Consider the following 9,532-nt stretch of genomic DNA (forward strand, 5'->3'; position numbering starts at 1 on the left):
TGTGCAGGTGGTTGATTTTGTTTCCATTGGTTGGGAGGCTGCTTTGATTCCACTTATACTGTGGGCAGATTTTATCTTTCAGACTTGTGTCTTCATATGTAAGATGCTAACAATTACACTAAAGCAAACCACCCCATATGGTGGCATGTAGAAGTCTAATGGGACAAGCAGTCACGTCTGTGGTCAAAAAAAAAAAAATGATAAGAGAACAGATATAAAAACTTCACATGCTCACTGAAGTTTCTGGAATTTGCTCACAGCTGTATTCATTTCTTCTTCATGGAGCACTTTTTGACGGGCACTAAGTTGAATCACTCAGACACACAGACACCTGATGCTTTCCTCTTCACAGGCAGCTGACAGATACATGAAGTCCAAGCAATGTGAACACACACTGACATTAGATTTGGACTCAGATTGGTACAGTTGGGTTAGTTAAAGTGCCTGTGACATCTACTCTTTCTTTTCTCCTTCCTCATCCAAGGGATTATTTAATAATCTGTTTGCACATTTAGCACATACTTGACTCTAATAATAACCCTGGAACTGAATCATCTTCCTCACTGGCTATTACACGGAGTCCTCAGCTGCTTCTATGAGTTGTGTGCCTGGCTTCTGGTGGTATCTGGAAACCTCAGAGAATGTGTAGAGTGACCAAGGATGTTAATTTTAGCTATCCATGACGTGAGAAACCTTGTATTTGTCTCAAATGATCTGCCTTTAAAATATGTGGTGTTATGGAAGGAGTTGCAGAGACAAACTATGGAGCAGAGACTGAAGGAAGGACAATCCAGAGACTGTTCCACCTGGGAATCCTTCCCATAATCAATCATCACAAGAGCCTGATATAGCTGTTTCCTGAGAGGCTCTGACAGTACCTGACTAATACAGAAGTAGAGGTTCACAGCCATCCATTGGACTGAGTATATGGTTCCCAATGAAGGACCTACAGAAAGGACTCAAGAAGCTGCAGGGTTTGCAGTCCCTTAGGATGAACAACAATATGAACTAACTAATACCCCTAGAGCTCCCAGGGACTAAACCACCAACAAAAGAGTACACATGGTGGGACTCATGGCTCTAGCAGCATATGTATAGCAGAGGATGGCCTAGTTGGTCATCAATGGGAGGAGAGGCCCTTGATCCTGTAAAGGTTCTATGCCCCAGTGTAGGGGAATGCCAGGGCCAGGAAGTAGGAGAGGGTGGGTTGGTGAGCAGGGAGAGGGGGGAGGGAACAGGGTTTTTTGTTTGTTTGTTTGTTTTCGGAGGTGAAACTAGGAAAGGAGATATTGAAATGTAAATAAAAAAATCGAGTAAAAAAAATAAAATACGTGGTGTGATGAAGGAAATGTCGCTGTATACAAATGTGGTTTAAATGTTCCTCTGTGAGATGTACATTCTGTCTTGAGAGTGTAGCACAGAGGTAGAGTCTGTGCATAATAAGTATGTATGACCTTGGTTCAATTCTCCTCAATAATAACAGTAACAGCAATAATGTGTATCAATACTGATATCAGTGATCAGTGTGGGGTTTGTGTTCCCCAGACAAGGTCAGAGAAGTAGAATCCCTGCTGGTAAGGGGGTCCCCCATTTTGTGAAGAGCTCAGAAGGCTATCCAGACAATGGTAATGTGCAGGGCCTGACAATAATTGACAGGAATATATGTATAAATAACAATACTCTTAGAGGACTTCTGGGAGGTAGTGACAGTTTTCAGTTTCTTGGTTTGAGGCTAGTTACATAAGGCTATTGAGTCTGTGAATGTTCTTTGAACCAGAATTTTAAAATATATGTCCATTTCTGTAGTGTATTGAGCTTTCAAAACTGGTTTTAAATATTTATCATTTCAACTTAGATTTTGTTTTGTTCCTCCATGGTGCTGGAGATGAAGAGCCACATGCTAGGTATTTACCACTGAGGTATACATTAATTAATTATAATAATATTAGTGATGTTGTTTTTAAAGAAGAAAGGTACAATGATATGCCATCTATACATATCAAGGCATGTTTAAGTTGCATGAAACACAGAGAAGTGTTCAAAAATTTTACAGAGAAGAAAACCAACAGGCATGATTATTTAATGAGAGCCCTTATTTTATAACTATCAACTTTCTTCCACAACAAAAACCTTTTTTCTCACCACATAATTATAGAGATGCATTCATTGTATTGGGCTTTAAAATAACTGCTCTCTTTCATATTATTTCTGTTGAAAGATAAATCTGTACCTCCCCCCTTTATTGGGGGAAAGTGTGGGGAAAATGGAGCCTCCTCATTCACTACGGATGGGAGTAAAGCTCAGAAGAAAGTCTTCACGGGCCAACCTGGGAGCAGCTATGTAAACACGTAATGTTCAGATGAACTCAATGAAGCAACTGTGCCAGAAAGGCCCTGAGAACTCCAAGGCACTCTTCTTCTTCAGTCATCTGGTTAATCTTGATCGCCAGCTTCCCTGGATGAAGCAGTGCTTGTTCGTTTAGTGAAGCACACCCGGTGTGTCCGGGAGAATATTTCAGAGGATTAACTAAGGGGTAATCTTTCTGGAACGAAGGCAGTGCTACCCATAACCCGGGACCTGAGTGGACTGAAGGAGCACATAGGAGGCTGGGAGAACAAGCAAGAATTCTCACTCTGATTCCTTGTCTCTGCCAGGTTAGCCTCCCTAGCAACACACTTCTGCCCAAGCATGTGGGCCAACCACGTGCTAGATCTCTGAAAATGAGCAAAATCTTCCTTCATAAGTTACACTGGGTATATTTTTACCATGGTGATAGTGACAAAACCAATACATTCATACGACTAATTTGCTGAGTGCAATAGGCTCAGCACCTGGACCAGGGTGTGGAGCTAGGAACAAGACAAGTCCAGTCATGATCCACAGCAGAGTTCATCAGCAAATGAGAAACCATCCAACTCATGACTTTGTTTGCCCATGAAATATAAAATGGTGAATAAGAGAGCTGGGTTCTATGGTGCATGCCTTTAACCCCAGCACTCAGAAGGCAGAGGCAGGTGGATCTTTATGAGTTCAAGGATAGCCTGGTCTTCATAGTGAGTACCAGGACAACCAGGGCTACATGAAGGGATCCTGCCTCAAAACAAATCACAAAAGACAAATGAAGCCAATGATACATTATTTAACTAGATATTGCCTCATTTCTAGTGAAGAAACACAGGAGACTTCGGGAATTTAGACCTGAGCCAGTTTGAAGATGGGAAACAGGAAACCGTAAACGGCATGGAAGTTCATGATCAGAGGTGAGTTTAAAGAGCAAATCTACAAATAGAGCCATGTAAAGCTGTAACCAACAATTTGAGGGCAGAGCAGCATACAGATATGTCTCAGACTGATATAAAATAATAGATGGCAGGGTTTTAGATGATCCCTTTTGGGGGGAGTGTGTGTTTCAAGACAGGGTTTCTCTGTAGGTTGTCCTGGAACTCACTCTGTAGACCAAGATGACTTCAAACTCACAGAGATCTGCCTGTCTCTGCTTCCCAAGTGCTGAGATTAAAATGTGCACTACCACTGTCCTGCTGATGATCCCATTTTTAAAATGAAAATAATTACACTATATACTTAAACATACATAGAATACACAATATATGCATTAATTTGGGTGCATGTGTGTTTGGTCATTCACCATAATCTAATTCTGACTTGTACCTAGGTTCTTCTTGGGCATCTGTATGGACATTTTCCAGCATTCCTTTCAGCCATGACAAGTGACTAAGTCCTCAAAATAATGCTGGGAGCAGTGGGCAGGCCTAGACTCACGTACAGTAGGCAGGCTTTCTTTCTCTTCCCTTGTGTCTTCAGTGGAACCCAGACTTCATGATGGCCTACCTCTATCCACGCAGATCGTAATAATTCCTTGGGCATGTTGACAGTCAGGCTGGTGACATAGAAGGACCATGCGAAGTACAGGTCTTACAGTGACTTAGACTTACTACATTTGCTTTAAAAACAGACACTATTTTTCTGGAGCACTTTTAGTTTTAGAGACTATTTCAGAGCTCTTGTGAATGCCTAGGCCCCTTCTTGCTTCTTTTCTTACTATATCTTAAAATTATACGGTATATTTGCTATAATTATGAACCAATACTGGTACAAAATGTTATTATTAAAGTCTAGTTTTACACCATGGTTCTAAGTTACATATAAGTAGAGTCGCATATGTGTTTGCTTCTTAGTTACACACTGCCTGTCAACTAGTGATACCACCATCACTAACCTCTACTAACTCTGTGGGTTTTGCAAATGATGACGTACAGCCATTATCACAGAGTCAGAGCATAATCCTACTGTTATCATGTGGTCATTTTCATGTGTGCCCCATTTGCCCACCATTATTCCTCCCCTGCAGCCCTGCCAGACACTCAATCATTTCTTTACACTCACTAGAGTTTCTCCTTTTGAAGTATGCCAGAGAATCTTATTTGTACAGTGTCTAAATTTTCCCATCTTAGATTTTATTTATTTATTTATTTACTTATTTATTTATTTAGCTTTCTATTGCTGCAATAAAACACCTTGTCCACAGTAACTTATAGAAGGGAGAGTTTGTTGGGGGTTTAAGGCTCCAGAGAGATAGGAGTCCATCATTATGGCATGGAGCATGGCAACAGGCAACAGGCTTGGCACTGGAGTGGCAGCTGAGGGGTCCAGTCTGAGCTCCCTGGAATGTCCCTTGAAACCTTAAGGCCACCCTAGTGGCTCACCTTTTCCACGAGGCCAACCAGAAACTGGAGACTATCAAATGCTCAAGAGATGTATGTAGGACATCGGATTCAAACCAATGCAGAGAAAGAAGAACACAAAGAGTAGCAAAAGACAGCTACAGAGGTATGCTGATGTTTAGGCACTGAAGGACAACACAGGTTTCTTTAACAAGCTCAGTGCCTGTAACCTATAATTGCTTACAGCTAAAAGGTAACTCCAGAAATTCTAAATATCATACAATTGCAGAAACTGTCTGTAGCTGGCAAAATCACACTCCTGCTAGAGTACAAGGCAAATCATAGTCAGCTGCTGCAATCAGTTTGAAGCAGCCCCATATCCCCACACCTAGGATCAAAAACCACATTCCCATAATACTTCTGTGTTTTTCAAAGAAACTAAACTTCAAAATTGTCACTACAAATGTCAGATTTTCTTACTTTATTATGGAGAGCTTTTATTGGCCTGATTATTTTTAATTCTATAAGGTTGGCTATTCATGTGTTGCATTAAATAGTTCCCCTAAAGAGAATATCTATTAAGGCTGGAATTAATATTTGTTCATATTTATTGATTACTTTCAATGGGCCAAACATCATACTGAATAAGTCTTATTATATTGTCTACTTTTATATCATAGCTACTTTTCAGTTGCTGTGATAAGGCACTATAACCAAGGCAACTTGTAGGAGAATTTGTTTGGAGCCTATAGTTTCAGAGGCTTAGAGTCTATGAGCATCGTGGTAGGGAAGGGGAGTAGCAGGCAGGCAGGCAAGTACTAGAGCACTAGCTTTTGCTTACATTTTGAGATGCAACCACACACAGCAAAACTGGGAATAGAATGGGCTTTTGAAACCCAAACCTTCCCTAGCGATGCACCTTCTCCAACAGGGCCATGCATAATTCTCCCCAGATAGTTCCAGAAACTGAGAACCAAATATTAAAATATATGGACCCATGGAGTCTTCTCATTCAGACCACCACACTCATATAACTAATATAGCATATGAGGTAGATACTAAGTTAAGTTCATGCCAATTGTCCCAACACCACCCTCTGAGCTGGTTACTATTATAAGGTCCATTTCTCAAATGAGGAACCCTTCCAAGGACACATAGCAAGTGTGTGGGCAGAGCCAGGGTTTATTTAAGCCTAGGTTTGTTTTCATTCCAAGCATGAACTCTTAACCACACTGTTCTCTCTAGGGGGAAGTATCCAAGGGGCCTCTTGAACACAGGCTTATGAAGAAAAAGCCTCAACCACAGAAACAGAAGGCTTCAAGGACTTCTCTAAATACAATTCATTATTATCCAGATAGGGAAATTGAGTCCCATGGTCTTTGGTGTAATGCTTCATAGTAGAGTCAAATCAGGGATAAATTGTGTTTCCTAGGCTGTTCTTTGCCTCATGGGGCTCTGGACTTGTATGGTGGCATTGTATGGTGGCATTGTATGGTGGCATTGTACGGTGGCATTGTATGGTAGCATTGTATGGTAGCATTGTATGTTGTGCCTGCCAGCTACAGAATGTCTATCAGTCACACATTGTTGGTGAAAGAAAGAAAGCTTTCTTCAGAAGCATAGGTGATCTCTGCATCCTGTCTTTCTCTCATGTAAGTTTGAATTTATGAATCTCTGGAAAAGACTCTCCTAAAGTGATGGCTGAAATATACCCAACATTTTAGACATTCTGCAATAAGTTGCTAAAAGTACAATCTTGACACAAACTGCTTGATGAAAAGCAAGCGGTTCCCATGACATCCAAGACAGCATTTACAGCATGTAAACACCTTCCTAATATAGGAAGCTGAAAGATCGGTGCATTTAGGTTGGAAGGGGGCTTGAAAAATGAAGACATTTCATTATGTTGATGACTTTCTTCAAACCACTATTTTAATTCTCGCCAATGTACTAGCAGTCATTCTCAGTACTCACACCATTGACATTTGCCTGCTTATTTGAGGCCTGTGTTGCTGAAAACTATTAATAGATAATGATTAGAACTACTTTGTAGTCATATTCACGGGGTTGATGCTCACTCTGTCACTGAGCATGTATTTGCTGTCTTGTCAGGATCAGAGACTGGCTGAATAAAAATAATCTAAATCACTCAGACTTTGTTCTTCAGTAAGAAGAAGAAGAACAACAACATGCACACAGACATGTACACACACACACACACACACACACACATTCATACACACACACACAGACACACACATATATACATCACACACAGACACACACACTCAGACACACAGACACACACACCACACACAGACACACACACACATATACACCACACACAGACACACAACACACACACAGACACACACGCACACATCTTTTCTGCATGGAATAGCAAGATACTTACCCAGTTGTATCTCTATGTGTCTTTTAGTGGCTTTCCCAAGAGTCCAAGGATAAACTCCTGGGAGAGATAGGAACACTATCTAATTACTCCTAAAGAATACAGATTTGTCTCTCACCATTTGCTATTATGGTACCTTATCTGTTTCCTCTGGGAGTCAGCATAGAAAAGAGGAGAGACTGACATACAGAATCTGTCCTGGCATTTACAGTTGCTAGATGTAAACAATATTACTGAATGTCAAACTTGGACAAGGCTCTTCTGAGACCGTGACAAAACAAATCAAACCAAACCTACTTTGTAAATGTAAGGCTAGCCAAGAACAAAGCTAATGTGTGGCCCACTCAAAATGTTACCTCTACACTTAACTGTGTGGTTGCTGCTTCTTCAACACTGGCAAAAGTACCTCTGTGTTTAGCATTGTTCATAACTGAGCCTACACTCCAACCTACCTATAGAGAGAACCTGTTATAAGCATCACCTATCAATTTAAAAAGAGCCTATGGCCAATGAGTTGGTGCAAGGAATAGGAGGTGGGGCATCTGGCAGAGAGAAAGGATTCTGAGGAAGAGTCAGGGGCTTGGAGATTCTCCCAGCAACATAGAGGAGGTCAGAAGCATGACAGCCAAGCAGAGATAACCAGCCATATAGAGGAACTCAGGTTAGAATAAAGAGGAGATTCTCTCTGGACTTGGACCCATGAAGCTGAGGAGAGGTTTTTTTTAATATTATTTTTTTTATTTTATAACCACGTGGAGGTTATAAAATAGTTTGAATGGGTTAAGTAAGTTATGGTCTAGTCAGGAAACCAGCCAAAGCTTATGGCCTAGGCATTTAAGCAGAGGCTGGGAGGAAAAACTTGGATTAATTTTTTACTCTCACCCACCAGCACATCGCGTTTTCCCACCCTCTCTTTCTGACACACCACAGGACTCACTGTGTGTTTAATCTTGAATGAAATGGCCAAAATCAACTTGTTCAACTACAGGAAGGCTCCTGGTAGGCTCTGGATGGAGGGAATTGGCTCCTGTCTTAAGTTGCTTCCTATTGCTGTGATTAAAAAACAGGACTAAAACCAACTCGGGAGGAAAGGATGTGTTTCAGTGTTCAGCTTACAGACCGTCCTAAAAGGAAGTCAGGGTCAGCACTGAAACAGAGGTGGTGCGTGGGGGATGCTGCTTCCTGGCCTGCCTTCCAGCCTCACGTTCATCTACTTTCCTTAGACCTTTTAAGACCACCTGCCCCTGCCTGGGGGACAGCAGCACACCCACCGTAGGCTGGGCCCTTCCAGACACACTAACCATTGATCAAGAAAATGCCTTCAGGCAGTCTGATGGAACGAACCATTTTCTCAAATGAGGTTCCTTCTTTCAAAATGACTCTAATTTGTGTCAAGTTAACAACAAAACAAATGAACAATCAAAACTAACTAGTACATTGTCTTCATCACTTGTATTAATGTTTTCATGATTCAATGTTTGCTTTTCTTAGTTTATCTTCTCCAAGAAGGCAAGTTTACAGAGGGCAGAGTCCTCATCTATCCTGCTCTGTGTGACAGTCTCTTATTCTTTACTAAGTCTGGTGGGTGTCGAACTAAAAGAATGGACATCTGATGAAATTCATATACACCCTGCTGTCCTCTCCTCCCTCTTGCATAGCTAGAAAGCCCACATTTAGGTTATAATTTAACTTTATGTCTTTTGAAATTGCTACTACACACTGGAATATACCCTTAAAAGTACCTTTTGAACTCTGTTTTAGCATGTTTCTTAGTAGTACTAACAATGTTGGGCCCAAAAGCTTGAATTTCTCAGTAACTACTATAAAGGTGTTTGCATAATTTCCCTTTCTATATTCCATTGTTTTAAAAATAAATCTTGTCTTGATCTCTAATTCCAAAAGTGCATGTGTACCTGAGTGCCATGAGGAAATTATGTAAGTATAAACAGACATGAAAAGAAAAAAGCCTAAGACTTAGACACAAAGCTAATTCATTCCCCTCCAAACTGACCTTATGCAGCTATCTGGTGTGAGTGTTAGGATTCGATATTTCAGAGACTCAAAGGAAAACACACCAAAAATATTATTAGGTGGCTAAAAAAGGAGTTTTGAAGGCATGTGGTGAGAAGATCCAGCAATAGTCTAAGGCTTGCCTTGCCAACTAGCCAGTCACCTTTTCTTGACTCTGAAGCCCCTGTTTACCTTAAGAATGTGTCTGAGTAGGTAGCCTGTCTAAAGCAGAATTCAGGTTTACAGTTAATGCCTTAAGGAGGGTGGAGTGAAGGCAAGCCATGTTAAATAATATGTATCTACATGATACGTATTTTTTCTTCTAACTCAAGATTTTTATTACCTTTCTCCACCCATGTCTCCTTTCCCACACTTTGCGGACATTCCCTTAATGTCTCCTGGACTAGACAGCAGTCTAGCTGTCTATAAT

This window comes from Mastomys coucha, unplaced genomic scaffold, assembly GCF_008632895.1.
Source record: "Mastomys coucha isolate ucsf_1 unplaced genomic scaffold, UCSF_Mcou_1 pScaffold15, whole genome shotgun sequence".
Taxonomy (NCBI): domain Eukaryota; kingdom Metazoa; phylum Chordata; class Mammalia; order Rodentia; family Muridae; genus Mastomys; species Mastomys coucha.